We start from the raw sequence: 15,303 nt of genomic DNA, 5'->3' as shown, positions 1-15,303 counted from the left end.
AAGGACAGGTAGGGGAAGGGAGGGGTGAGAAGCACCCAGAAGGGATGCAGGGGAGAGGCACGGGGGAGAGTCTCACAGCTGGCCTTGCACAAAACTCTCCCTCAAGGCCTCCCTGATAAGCATAGTCCCTTGATGCGCTCTCTGTATGGCTCAAATTCTCTGGCCAGACATTCAGCCTCAATCCCACCCACCCTGGCAGAAAAGTCTCCACCTTTCTTTCACAAAAGTTGTGGAGTACATAGAAGGTCACCACCTTGAAGGGGATGTTATGCTCGCTGAGTGAGGAGACACCTGAACCTCTCCTTTCAATGGCTGGACACACAGTTAATGAGCATGCAGCACTTGCTCAGCCTGGCACTGGACTGCTACTTGCTGGGGTCTAGGCTGCCCATGTATGGATTCATGAGCCAGGGAAGCCAGGGGCCAGCTGTATCACCCAGGATTACACTTTTTCCTGGTGTGACCAAGGAAAAAAGTGCTGGTATTCATCTTTCAGAACAAACAGGCGTTCTGGAAGATGCGGAAGTTGTGCGCCTATTCCGAACAACCAACGTTGATGTCAGTCAAGCATCCTTTGTGATCCACGATAGCCTGCAGCACCATGGAGAAGTACCCTTTCCTATTGATAAAGTCCAAGGCATGCTGGTCTGGGGCCAGGATGGGGATATGTGTTGCCGTCTGTGACCCCCCGGCAGTTGGGCAAGCCCATGGGCTAAAGCTGTCCAGGATGCTGTCCACGTTCCCCAGAGTAACAATCCTCTGTACCAGCACATGGTTGATGGCTTTTGCTACCTGCAGGAGCATGGCCCCAACTGTATACAAGCAGTCCCCGGGTTACGTACAAGATAGGGACTATAGGTTTGTTCTTAAGTTGAATTTGTATGTAAGTCGGAAATGGCTCCAGATTCAGCCGCTGCTGCTGAAACTGATCAGCGGCTGACTACAGGAAGCCCTAGGCAGAGTTGCTCTGCCCCCAGCTTCCTGGAATCAGCCTGATCAGTTTCAACAGCTGCTGAATCTGGAGCCTGGGACAGAACAGCTGGGGCGCTGCCCGGTAGGTTCCCACAGGACCAACCCGGCAGCACCCCAGCTGCTCTACCCGAGGCATCCCGCAACAAAAGCCTGGTCTTCTGGGGGGTGGGTGCACTAGCTGTGCCCCCTCCCCTCCCAGCAGACCAGGGAGACCCGAGCAAACCCGCACAGGCGGAGGGACCCCGCTGCCCATGCGGCTTTGCTCCTGTCTCCCTGGGATGCTGGGGGGAGTCCCCCCCAGCACCCCAGGGAGACCCAAGCAAAGCCGCACAGGCGGAGGGACCCCGCCGCCTGTGTGGCTTTGCTCCTGTCTCCCTGGTCTGCTGGGGGGGTCCAGCAAAGACGCTGGACCCCCCCAGCAGACCAGGGACACCCGAGCAAAGCCGCCGCCGGGGCGGCTTTGCTCGTTTGCCCAGGAGCAAAGCCGCCCAGGCAGCGGAACCCCAGCCACCTGGGCGGCTTTGCTCCTGTCCCCCTGCCTGGGTGGCTTTGCTCTGGGGCTTTGCTCCTGTCCCGCTGCCTGGGCGGCTTTGCTCCGGGGGAAACGAGCAAAGCCACCCAGGCGGCGGCTTTCCTCGGGTGTCCCTGGTCTGCTGGGGGGGGGGGTCCAGCGGCTTTGCTGGACCCCCCCAGCAGACTAGGGAGACTGGGAGAAGCTTTTCTCGCCCCGGAGGACACGGGCGGCGGGTCGCTGCCCGTGAGCTCCGGGGCGAGAAAAGCCACGTTCGTAAGTGCGGATCCGACATAAGTCGGATCCGCGTAAGTCGGGGACTGCCTGTATTGCTCCATGTTGAACTGGTTCCTGACTGAGCGGTGGTGAGCTTCTTGAGGGTGATGGCCACGTGCTTCTGCCATGGGGATGGTGGGTCACATGCAGGGTGAGTCACCCACAGAGCTCTAGGAAAGTGGCCTTGTGCATATGGAAGTTGTGCAGCCTCTGCTGATCATTCCATCCCATGAGGTCCCACCAGTCCGAGCTTATCTCCCTGCTGCTAGAAGTGGCATTCCACAGTGTCCAGGCAATTGAGGGGAATGTGAAGCAGCAGGAATGCCAGGACTAGGGTGAGCAGGGCCTGTGATCCACGCTGGGGTTCCTTTTTCAGGTCTTCATCCTCGTCCTGTTGGAGCAACATGGGGGAAGTTTGGAAGTACTGCTCCATGAGGCACAGCACAAGGGTTTTGCAGTGGCTCTGGCTCCATGCCATGAGTGCTGTGGTATCTGCAAGGGCAACCAGAGCACAAGAAGGCACATGCCTACTGTGTCCCTTTTGTGCCCCGTGATGAGGGAGGCATTGGAAGAGTGGCTTGTGAGATGTGGCCATAGAGAGGAGCCCCTGAAAACATGCATCGCAGCTTGTCTGACCCAGCAGCCACAGGAAGTATTCGAGGTAGGTTCCATTCAATGTGGATGCACTATTTCAGACTATTTCTAACTAATTTCAATGCTTCCCCATGGTGTTACATCGGGAGTGATTAAGTCGATTTTAGTAATTTTGAAATTGTTTCCTAGTGTAGACATGCCCTCAGGTGACCTAACCCCAGGACACCTCTTTGTTTTTGCAGCTACAGACTAACATAGCTATCCTTCTGGAACTCCTGATAAATTTAAGTCATTGATTTTTATTTAATCCATGTACAATAGAAAAATGTACTAAAAAGACTTATGAAAACCTAACTTATGTAAAGTTGCTCATTTTGAACCTTATAATTTTCACTGTTATATTTTTGCTTTGAATTTGATATTTTCACATTCCTACAATGACATCAGTCCTGTCTCTTAGTATAGGACAGTAACATGCACAGTTGGAAAAGTACCTTATTAGCTCTCCCCTAAATTTCTGTTCTCCAACCCATTCTTGCCTTTCCAGTTAAAAGCAGTGTAAAATTCAATAACAAAATAAAATTAGCAGTTTCAATTGCCGCTGTGCTTCTGTAACTCTAGATTAGCTTAGTTCAAATATGTACACTTGAAACTTCCACTGGCTTTAAAGCTTGCACTAGTCCTTCAGATATGCCCTATCTTTAAAATGGGAATGGAATTCTATTAACATGGGCAGCCTTTAAAACTAATGGAACTTTTTAAGGGCAAGCATTGTATATATTTGAACTATGTTGTTTTTGAGTTATAGAGGCACCAAAAACATCTGAAACTACTAAACTATTTTTTAAAACTCCTATAAGTTACAGTGGCTGAACAGATTTATACCTGATCTGAGAAGAAAAAAAAGATAGCTTCTGGTGTAGGACTTGGCATACCAAGTTCTCTCTGTAGTGAATTTTTATGGCTGCTCTATAAACCCCTAAGGTTTATCATTGGAAACACTGACAGACCATTAACTATAGCAGCACTTGTGGGAATTGCTATAATATATAAGTAAATTACTTTGAAAATAGAGACAAGCCAGGCCATAGAGTATTGGGGGTTCAGGAAGCATTAAGAAATAGTTTTAAACTACTCAGATTTCACAAACAGCTCTATCAAAATGCTCCAATCTGATACCCTCCATTCTGATTTATGTTGTGATTTCTGAAAGGTGGCATCATATTGGCATTATGAAATGCACACCATGCAAGTAGAATACTACAGGTATGTAGAATAAAGACTGTTAATGAATGGTCCACTATGATTCTAAGGTTGCTGGAAAAATTCCAGGCATTTAAGTTTATATTTACACACTTCTTTCGATATCTCTTAGCATACAGTGTTAGTAAACATTTAGTCAGAGAGATCATATCTTTGGAGTTGTAAATGAGCATTGCTAATATAATTTCCAGAACTTTCACTGTTGTTTCCAGAGCTGATTGTAAATTTAGCCTTGATGCTTACGTTGGGTGCTGCATCATTTCTGACTGTATCCATGCTTAAGATACTTAATAAATATGCTGCTTCAGCTCTCTCTATACCCAAACTGACCAAAGGCAAAGGTTGAGCCCTTTCATTATTCTCCTATACCTCTGAATGTTTATTCAAGCTTTTTACCCAGTTTGGGTAAAGTCATTGAAGTCAGCATTTAATTTCTCTCTAAGGCACACAGTAATTGTCCCCACTAACCATTTCCAAAGCCCCAGTTTGGGTGATTAAAAAGGGTTTTTTTTGTAAATTACTGTTATGTCCATAAAATAAAAGATAGCTGAACATGAACACCTATGGTTAGATACTTATGACATGCACACCTTGGCATGAGAGCTTGCATTATAATAAATGGAAATATTATCTACAGCATTGCAGAACAAAATCTTTCATTTCAAAGGCTCTCAGGGTCTCAGTCTGCCATATGTCTCTAGGAAGCATCTCTCTCTGATGTGGTTCATTTTACAGTTTTCCTCTTGACTGACGAGTTGAATCAAAATTTGCATACGATATTAAGTTATATTCCTGGATCCAAACCAAAATGATAAAAATGGTTTGAATTCAGTTTAGATGACTACATATATGCCGCTGTCATAAAAGACCCCAAAACAGTTGTGTCAATTTACATATATTTACATTACATTTGCATAAATATGCATAATATGTCCAGAGTTCCTGCTGTAGAGGAGGGACGAGAAAGACACACACACAGAGGCAAAATTGAAGGGACTGAGTTGGAATGGGCCAAGATAGGAGAAGAGATTAGATGTTTTGTGGATGACCAGAAGTAATTTCACTCAAATGCCAAGAATAAATTAATTCCAAGATATGATAGTTCTGCCAGCCAAGGGGACTGGCTTCTATATTCCTTTTGCATACTTCCTGTGTCTCCATCTCTCTCGACCCTAGGGTTGCCAGGTGTCCCGTTTTGAACCGGACAGTCCAGTATTTGAGCTTTCTGTTCGGGAAACAAATTGAGAAAATATGAGAGAGAAAATATAAATGTCAGGTATTATTCTAAATAAGATGTAATGTAGATTGTGATGTAATGTCAAGTGTGTCCGGTATTTTTGTTGAAACCATCTGGCAACCCTACATCCTGTTCTGTTACATCCACTCTGCCTTTATCTTGGTTTTGTTCTTTTCATCCCACCCCTCAGCATCTCTTTCTCATGCCATTTTCAATTCTGTCCCATTTTTTTCTCTCTCTCCCATGAGAGAACATTTATCTCTCTCATTACTTGCTATTTTTCACTGAGCACCAAGCTCTTCCTCCACCTCCCAGACATGTAGTTTGGAGGCAGCAGAACTATAACTTAAGACCATTGCTCCTTGTTCTGCCATCCGTCACTACTGTGAACAGCCTTTCTCCATCCTCTTTGGAACCTCCCTTCAGGAAGTTGAAGGCTGCTATCAACTCCCTCCTCACTCTTCTCTTCTGCAGACTAAACAAACCCAAATCCCTCAGTCTCTCTTCATAGGTCATGCGCTCCAGCCTAATCATTTTGGTCGCCCTCTGCTGGACACACTCCAATGCATCCACATCCTTTCTATAGTGGGGGGGGGGGGCATAACTGGACACAATATTCCAGATGTGGCCTCATCATATCCGAATAAAGGGGAATAATCACTTCTCTGGATCTGTTCGCAATGTTCCTCCTAATGCACCCTAATATGCCATTAGCCTTCTTGGCTACAAGAGCACACTGTTGACTCATATCCAACTTCCCATCCACTGTCATCCCCAGGTCCTTTTCTGCTGAACTGCTACTTAGCCATTCAGTCCCCAGCCTGTAACAATGCTTGGGATTCTTCCATCCCAAGTGCAGGACTCAGCTCTTGTCGAACCTCATCAGATTTCTTTTGGCCCAATCCTCTAATCTGTCCAGGTCACTCTGGACCCTATCCCTGCCCTCCAGTGTATCTACTTCTCCCCCTAGCTTAGTGTCATCTGCAAACTTGCTGAGGGCGCAATCCATCCCCTCATCCAAGTCATTAATAAAGATGTTGAACAAAACTGGTCTAAGAACCGATCCTTGGGGCACTCCGCTAGAAACTGACCGCCAACCTGACATCGAGCCGTTGATCACTACCCATTGGGCCCAACAGTCTAGCCAGCTTTCTATCCATCTTATAGTCTATTTCTCCAATCCATACTCCCTTAACTTGCTGGCAAGAATATTGTGGGAGACCGTATCAAAAGCTTTGCTGAAGGTATGTCACATCCACTGACTTTCCCATATCCACAGAGCCAGTTACCTCATCATAGAAGCTAATCATATTGGTCAGGCACGACTTGCCCTTCGTGAATCCATGTTGACTATTCCTGATCACTTTACCCTCTTCCAAGTGCTTCAAAATGGATTCCTTGAGGATCCCCTCCATGATTTTTCCAGGGACTGAGTTAAGGCTGACTGGTCTGTAGTTCCCTGGATTGTCCTTCTTCCCTTTTTTAAAGATGGGCACTACATTTGCCTTTTTCCAATCATCCAGGATCTCTCCCGATCTCCACAAGTTTTCAAAGGTAATGCCCAAAGGCTCCGCAATAACATTTGCCAACTCCCTCAGATGCATTAAATCTGGGCCCATGGATTTGTGTATGTTCCTAACTTGTTCTTTCCCCACTAAGGGCTGTCCATCTTCTTCCCATACTGCATTACCTAGTGCATTTGTCTGGGAGCTGACTTTATCCGTGAAGACAGAGGCAAAGAAAAAGCATTGAGTACTTCAGCTTTTCCCACATCATCTGTCACTATGTTACCTCCCATATCCAGTAAGGGCCCCACACCCTCTCTGATCACCCTCTTATTGCTAACATGCCTGTAGAAACCTTTCTTGTTACCCTTCTCATCCCTTGCCAGCTGCAATTTCAATTGCGTTTTTGCCTTTCTGATAACTCCCCTGCATTCTCGAGCAATATATTTATACTCCTCCCTAATAATTAGTCCAAGTTTCCACTTCTTGTAAGCTTCCTTGCTGTGTTTAAGATCACTATGGATGTCCCTGGTAAGCCAATCTGGTCGCCTACCATATTTGGTTTTCTTGCTGTGCATCGGGATGGTTTCTTCCTGTGTCTTTAATAAGGCTTCTTTAAAATACTGCCAGTTCTCCTGGGGTGTGTCTAGACTACATGGCTCCATCGACAGAGCCATGTAAAGTAGTTTACTCGACATAGTCAAAGAAGCGGGGATTTAAATAATCCCCGCTTCATTAAAATAAAAATGGCCACCGCGCTATGCCGAAAATCAGCTGATCCGGCACAGCGTGTCAGTCTAGATGCGGCACGGTCAACAAGGGAAGCCTTTGTTGACCACTCCTGTAAATCTTGGAAGGCCTACAGGAGCGGTCGACAAAGGCTTCTCTTGTCGACTGCACCGCGTCTAGACTGCCGCGCTGTGCTGGATCAACTGATTGTCGGCACTGTGCAGCAGCCATTTTTATTTTAATGAAGTGGGGATTATTTAAATCCCCGCTTCATTGACTATGTCGAGTAAACTACTTTGCATGGCTCTGTCGACGGAGCCATGTAGTCTAGACACACCCCTGGACTCCTTTCCCTTTCATGTAAGCATCCCAGGGGATCCTGCCCATCAGTTTTCTGAGGGAGTCAAAGTCTGCTCTTCTGATGTCCAGGGTGTGTATTTTGCTACTCTCCTTTTTTCCTTTGGTCAGGATCCTGAAATCTACCATCTCATGATCACTGCTTCGCAGGTTGTCACCCACCTCTACTTCCCTTACTAGTTCCTTCCTGTTTGTGAGCTGCAGGTCAAGCTTCACATGGCCTCTTGGTTTCTGTTCAAATAATGACTCCAACTAAACAGGCCAAAGGCAGGTCTGTGAGCCACCAAGACAGCAAGATACTGCACAGCAACAATACAACAAAACAAGATCACACATATCTTGTATATTTCAAGAATATATTTACTCATAACATCATAACTCATGCACCAGCAATTTCACACATGACCCAACCATGCTCTAAACACCATCAATATCGTAACACAATCTCTGAAGAAAGCAAAATATGCCGACAAAATATGTGTAATATTACAAAGAAATATATCATTAAGAAAACAGTGGAGTCAATGGAAACAAAAGAAAACAATAGTAATCCTCCCCCAAACCACATGATTTATTTTATCGGAACATCTATTGTTGCGACCAGGCATTCTTGTGGGTAACTCCTTTAAAATTAGAACCCCTGCAGTTAAGAACCTTTTAACAATATCACATACACTGAACTGATAATTCATCAGAACTCATACTGGATTCTTGGCAGGCACCAAGAGTTTTTACAAAATTTTGAATCAGTATTTCAAAGACACATGGTGTGGAGTTTCAGTGGAGTTAGTCTCCACAAGGAGTTCTAATACTGACTAGCAAATCATTGGAAGGGACCAAGGGAATCATAGAATAATAGGACTGGAAGGGACCTTGAGAGGTCATCGAGTCCAGTCCCCTGCCCTCATGGCTGGACCAAATACTGTCTAGACCATCCCTGAAATAAAAGTTGAGTTCAGGTTTTATGTAGAAAGTGAGGCAGTTTATCCCACCAGATTGGAAATCTCTACAGAGAATGTTTCATAGATGAGGGGTGGGAGGTTAGATGAAAAGAAACCAAGTTGTTGTTTTGGGGTGATAGATGATTGTTGTGAGTCTACTTTCAAAAGAGTGTAATTTGGGGTTTTTTCTTTAAAGTTATAGCTCCTGGAATCATGATTACATGAGAATCTCAATGTTCATTTTAAAGATGTTTTCCAGCTCTCATGGCTGCACAAAACATGTTGACAAGGTTAAATCCTAAAGGCTGAAAAATCAGAAGGAAAATAAAAATACCCAAAACATTTTTAAAAAAATCTCATAATTTTAAGCCAATTTAATAGTTTTTGAATGCTCAGCATTTAGAAATACAGTTGTGGTTTATAACAATTGAACTGCTAGAAAATTTTGGTTGAAACTATACTTACACAGATTGAAAATAAATATTTTGGCCTAAATTGTGCTCTCCGATATGCATGTGCATTGTGTAAACTCATGGGATTTGTATTTGCATATCTAAGGGGGAAAATGATCTTTTCTAAAGAAAAACTGTAGTGGAGAAGAGAGTATAAATGAAACTGGAAGTCCTTTCATATTTAATTTAATTCATATAATAGCTTTTTGACAATGAGCTTATGGCTTTGCCAATTGCAATATCCACTTGGGGAAGATTGATTTAATTTGGAGATACGATTGTGACTCTAGCAGCTTTCCTTTGATAACTCTGAATTTCACCATCTTAAACAAAAACACCTCTTTTTAATCTCAGTTTTTCATGTGTTGCTTCTAGCCAGATAATAATTTATAGAGCAGGTTCTAAGTTCTGAGGTTATACATTTTGCCAAAATCTAGAAGCACTAAGAAACTTCTTGTAAGATCTGGTGGAATTTAGCAGCTCTGCCAACAAACAGCTGCACTAATAGAGTTTCAAGACGGTGTCAAATGATCCACCTGAATTCAAAGAGTTTGTAATTTTCCATACTAGAAGAGGAAAGGTACATTCGAAATTGTTTTTATACCACAAATATACCTGGAACAAAATATAATGTATTAAAAGAAAATGAGTGGTAATAATTTGCAGCAAACTTTTGCCTGACAGTATTTTAAAGTAATCGCTTCAAAAAGTATAAGGGAATTCCCAGCCCAAAATATTGCCATTGAAGTTGTAATAGTGAGTAGACAGGAATGTAATAAAGATCACTAATTATGAAAAGCCAAATATTTTAAAGCCTAGAAATGTGTACATTTGTCTTTGATTCTGAACATGTATTGATGTTGATCTGACATCTGAATTACCCCAACCGCTATATAACCACAACCTTCACAATGTGTCTCAATTTACAACATGGACCGTAAAACCACTCTGCCTTGAATACAGTAAAGACAGAGAATCAGAGCCACTGATGTTACCACAATATAGAAATCATATGCCTTTGACTAAATTTCATCATGAGAACTCCACAAACATCATATAAATGTATAATACACCCATGCCCTATACTGCCATTCCCCACTGATAATAAAAAAACCGAACTCCTGATTTTTGATCCCTCTATATAATATATACTTCAAGGGTTGCCAGAAGACTACAGAAATTAAAGTCCTTATGTAGGCTACCACTTATTAATGACCATTGCAAGTTTCTGCCACAGAAGCCATTAAAATTAATATTTGCCAATTGCTATTCACAGTTACTGCTGATTCATTACACATATTACCCCATATATTAAAGCCAGAGGGAACCAGTGAAGCTGCTTTCCTTCAGAACGAAGTAGGGATGTTAAATTTTGATTAATCAACTAATCAAGTAGTCGATGGAATTTGTTGATAAAGGGGGCACTCACTATCTTGCTGCACCTCTCCCTTTGAAACATACAAGAGCAGGTGGCTCTTGTACATTTCAAAGGGAGAGGTGCAGCAGTAGGGACGCCTCTGCCTTTCCTGCCCTCTCCAGAGACGGTGCTGGGGTGAACTGGATTTTAACGTGGCTCCACCCAGCACCAGCTCCTGCTCCCCGCCCCTTGCTGCCTCTCTCTGACAGAGGCAGCAAGTGAGGGAGAGTGACTAGTTGAATCACTATTTGAAGATCCAATAAGCATATGCTTATCCAGTAATTGACTAGTCGACTAGTTCCTTACATCCCTAGAATGAAGGCCATAGGACTTCACCCAGTAACTCCTGCACCAAATCCAACAACTTCTGATTGAGGTAGAGCCTATCTTTTAGAAAGATGGCATATTCAATCTTAACCTAAACCCAGCACATCATGGAGAATCTACTATATCCCTGGCTATCTGTTTCAAAGGTCAACCCACACTATTACAAATCCAGTTGACACTGATCCGAATTAGAAACCTCACTGCTACAAATTTATCTCCATTTTGAATTTTTCTAGCTTCAACTTTTAGCTCCTGCAACTTGTCATCTATTTGTATGTGACCATAAAAACATATCGAACAGACACATGAAAAGTCATTCTTCCACTCTACTCTGCAATGAATAGGCCTCAGTTGGAGTATTGTGTCCAGTCCTGGGCACCACATGTCAAGAAAGATGTGGAGAAATTGGAGAGGGTCCAGAGAAGAGCAACAAAAATTATTAAAGGTCTAGAAAACATGACCTATGAGGGAAGACTAAAAGAACTGGACTTGTTTAGTTTAGAAAAGAGAAGACTGAGAGGTGACATGATAGTAGTTTTCAAGTACCTAAAAGAGTGTCACAAGGAGAAGGAAGAAAAATTGTTCTCCTTGACCTCTGATGATAGGACAAGAAGCAATGGGCTTAAATTGCAGGAAGGGAGATTTAGGTTGGACATTAGGAAAAAATTCCTAATTCCCAGGGTGGTTAAACAATGAATAAATTGCCTAGGGAGGTTGTGGAATCTCCATTTGTGAGGAAGTGAGAGAAGAATCTGGCAGTGCAGGGGCTAAACAAGGTCTTTTTGCCCAATTTTATGTGCAGCCAATGCGAGGTCTGGAGGGAGAATAAATGGAGGGAACTTAGCTCAATTAGAGGCTGACCAGCAAAGAGGCAGGAGCTGGTTCTGCCGTCCTCAGGACCTGAGCCAGAGCTGTCTGCTGGGTCGGCTGCTGGAGGACACAAGCCTCCAATCCCTCCCCATGCACAAAGGGGGGGAACCAGAAGGAAAACCCCACAGAGGAGGAGGAAATTGGATTCTTGGGGCCACATCCCAAACTGAAGGAACAGACTCTGATAAGCGGCTGGAAGTCCTACACCCCGTGCCCCCAGCTAACAAGGGGTCCTAACCACTAGGCCATCCCGCTGCCTGGGAGACCCGGCCACACCATCCTTGGAGATATTTAAAAGCAGGTTAGATGGTGCTTGGTACTGCCATGAGGGCAGGGGACTGGACTTGATGACCTCTCGAGGGTCCATTCAGTTCTAGTATTCTATGATTCTACATCATATATAATATTATATAATTATTGCTGAGTCTATGCTTTTGGCCTAGAAATTTAAATAAATTTCACAGCAGAAGCACGGGAAAAATATGTGATTGGAAAGTCTCCAAACAATGGGAGATGGAGGATGGAGAGCAAGCCCACCCTGAACTCATCTTATAGATGCAGCTCCTGACCTGCAGAGCTGGGTCAGGCTCCCCGCTCCGGCAGTTGCAATCTAGCATATGTCATTGCAGCTCCACTCAGGACCCTCCACAGATGGAGACAGATAATCAGACCTGACCTGAGTGGTTTTGTGGCCCAATACAACAGGCTATGGTACCCCTCAGTTTGATAGATTTCATTTAAATTCACAATTTCTGTGACAAAAAGCAGAGCCCTCCTTATTGCCAATGTAGTCTCTAACACATTTTTAGAGATAATTTTTACATTGATTTACTGAAGCTGGGGAGACGTTGAGTGGACGGCCAATCACATGAAAGCTTGTTTAATGCTGAATTATTTACCGTCCCAGTGCCATATGCAAAATGCCACAAAACAGTAACATTAATCAAATCAAGAGCCTACGAATTGTTTCATCACATAAATGTTTTGAAGCAGATGCTTTGTTTTTCCAATAAATAATTCACTCTTAATGTATAGAATAAACTAGTAGTAAACACTGTAAGTGTGATTCTTTTCTGGAAGATTAAAGTAAAAATGTCACATTAGTAGACAAGAGATTCGCCCCTATGGGAATTCCGAACTTTATTTGCTGGTGAGAAATCCTGTCAGGATTTATGGGTTTACTATCCCATCACAGCTACAGGAAAGTGAGTTGGATTCATTTCCAGGTAATGCATCAGTTGAATTATTAACTATTTGGCAATCTGCAGTCTAGAAAAGAACTCATCTCATCATTCAGACTGCAGACAGAATCTCAGATACTGGGATACTGTGCTCATTTAGGCCATGGTCCCTCACAATCTGGCCCATGGATGCAGGAGGGGGAGAGCAAAGGGAGCAATTGACCCAGGGCTCAACAATTACAAAAGGTCCTGGCTTTTCTGGCTCCTGCTGCTGCTACTGTGGCAACAGAAGCAGAAGGAGTCCTGAGTCCTTTAAATCACTGCCAGAGCACTCCACAGCATACTGTGGGCATCTCTGCGGGGGGGCTGCCCCTGGCTCACCTCTTCCAGGTGTGCAGAGCCACTCCCATATTGCCCAGGGGGCTGGCAATTCTGTCACCCCCCTCCTCACAACTAATTACCTATATGCTTAATTTTATGCATAAAGTTAACTATGAAAACATGTTTTCAGGATTGGAGCCTTGATCTGGAAGTCACTGAAAGAGAATAAATATGGAGCATTATACTCTGGCTCCACTGTAGTCAATGGAATTTTTAACATGGACTTCAAGAAGGCTTATATTTCACTCTCAGTCTCTTCTCATCTTACAAAATTAAGTAAGCTTGTGGAACTCCTTGCCAGAGGATGCAGTGAAGGCTAGAACTTTAACAGGGTTCAAAAAAGAGCTACATCATGGAGCTTAGGTCCATCAATGACTATTAGCCAGGATGGGTAGGAATGGTGTCCCTAGCCTCTGTTTCTCTCGAGGTGGGTGATAGGGGAAGGAGCATGTGAGGATCCCTCCCTTTGGGGCATCTGGTATTGGCCACTGTCTGCAGACAGGATACTGGGCTGGCTGAACCTTTGGTCTGACCCAATATGGCAGTTCTTATGTTCTAAATCTATGGATAACTCCAAGATGACAGGGGTTTTAAGCAATTTGGAGGACAGGATTAGAATTCAAGATGACCATGACAAATTGGAAAATTGATCTGAAATCAGCAAGATGAAATGCAGTAAAGTGCAAAGTACCATACTTAGTAAGAAAAAAAATCAAACATAACAGGTACAAACTGGGAGGAAACTGGCTAAGCAGCAGTACAGCTGACAAGGATCTGGGAGAATTAATGAATCACAAATTGCATCTGAGACAGCAATCTGATGCATTTGCCAACAAAAACACAAAAAAACACACACCCCAAATCTAGTATCATTCTGGAGTGTTTAATATAAGATATGGGAGGTAATTGTCTTGCTTTACTCTGTGCTGATGTGGCCTCAGCTGGAATACTTTGGCTAGTTCTGGGCTCTGTATTTCAAGAAAGATATGGACAAAGACAACAATGATAAAAGGTTTAGAAAACTTGACCTATGAGAAGGCAAATTTAAAAAAAAAACACCTTGGGCATGTTACTCTTGAGAAAAGAAACCTGAAGGGAAACTTGGTAAAAGTCTTCAGATATGTTATGGGCTTTTACAAAGAGGAGAGAGATAAATTAATTCCCACCTCCACTGAAGGTAGAACAAAATGCAGTGGGCTTAATTTGAAACAAGGGGAATTCAGATAAGATATTAGGAAAAACTTTCTTTTGTAAGCAAAGTTAAGCACTGGAATAGGCTTCAAAGGGAGGTGGTAGAATCCCCATCACTGGCGGTTTTTAAGAACTGGTTAAACAATCTTTTCTGGGATGGTCTAGGTTTCCCGGGTCCTGCCTGAGCACAGGGAGCTGCATTATATGACTTATCAAAGTCCCCTCTTTTAACTTATTTTTCAAAAGAATTAACTTTTAAAAAATTCTTGAAGTACAAACTTCAGCTTATAGAAAGTACATTTTTTTTAAAGAAATAATTTTCCTCTGAAATGGGACTCTCTCAACAAATGGAGAATCAGAGTCACAAAAATCTTGATACTTGCAGAAGTCCTACATACCCACACACTCCGGGTATGTCTACACTACAAAGTTAATTTGAACTAACAGACGTTAGTTCGAATTAACTTTGATAGGCGCTACACACGCGAACTGCTAGTTCGAACTTAATTCGAACTAGTGGAGCGCTTAATTCGAACTAGGTAAACCTCATTCTACGAGGACTAATGCCTAGTTCGAATTAACTAGTTCGAATTAAGGGCTGTGTAGCCACTTAATTCGAACTAGTGGGAGGCTAGCCCTCCCCAGCTTTCCCTGGTGGCCACTCTGGGCACCACCAGGGAAACTCTTCTGCCCCCCTCCTGGCCCCGGAGCCATTAAAAGGGGCACGGGCTAGCTACGATGCCCGTGCCAGGTGCAAGCCTGCCAGCAGACCCTGCACCTGGCACGGCTCGAGCCAGCCACCCAGCCCTCCGCTTCTTCCTGGGACCAGGCTGGCGGCTCCTGGGAGCCTGCCCGGGTCCGCAAGAGGCGGGCACCCGCCTGGTCTAGTGCGGACATCGTGGACCTCATCCACAACCTCTGCACTAGGCACAGGAAAGTGGCCGTCTAGGGCAGGATAGCTGCCAGCCTGGCCACCCAGGAGCAGGTTGGCATGAAAATCAAGGTGGTCCACTGAGACCCCTGACCCTCAGCCCTGAGCTTAGAATGGCCGTACTGGATCAGACCAAAGGTCCATCTAGCCCAGTAGCCTGTCTGCCGA

General features: G+C 44.1%; 1 protein-coding gene across 1 annotated transcript in view; it reads right to left on the bottom strand.

Moving 5' to 3' along the window:
- Window positions 1–15,303, bottom strand: part of FSTL4 (follistatin like 4) — a 570,524-nt gene that overhangs the window by 96,577 nt on the left and 458,644 nt on the right. The window lies entirely within an intron of this gene.

The sequence above is a fragment of the Pelodiscus sinensis genome, chromosome 16 (assembly GCF_052426305.1).
Source record: "Pelodiscus sinensis isolate ZL-2025 chromosome 16, ASM5242630v1, whole genome shotgun sequence".
NCBI lineage: Eukaryota > Metazoa > Chordata > Testudines > Trionychidae > Pelodiscus > Pelodiscus sinensis.
The sequence above is the reverse complement of the archived record's forward strand: the minus strand, read 5'-3'. Positions and strand labels throughout refer to the sequence as shown.